Raw genomic sequence first — 291 nt, 5'->3', positions numbered from 1 at the left:
ATGTATTCTCCTCATATCTACATTGCACCAACAGAATGTCACTCTATTTTTAGGTGCAATATTGCAAGAAAAGGCTGCATAACGGCACACGCATAACATAATCCCGCTGCATATCTAGGAAACCACTCTGCTTTTAGATGCAATACTGTGTAAGAGCAGCATAACGACATACTCACACTTAAGAGCCAAAATACATGTCCTTGATGAAGATACATGTAACAAGCAACACCTGAAAAAGTAAACATACTCAAACTGAATACAGCATCGAAGATATGCATCATCCATTACTGA

Source organism: Penaeus monodon, chromosome 19 (assembly GCF_015228065.2).
Source record: "Penaeus monodon isolate SGIC_2016 chromosome 19, NSTDA_Pmon_1, whole genome shotgun sequence".
Taxonomy (NCBI): domain Eukaryota; kingdom Metazoa; phylum Arthropoda; class Malacostraca; order Decapoda; family Penaeidae; genus Penaeus; species Penaeus monodon.
Note: the sequence above shows the minus strand (reverse complement) of the source record.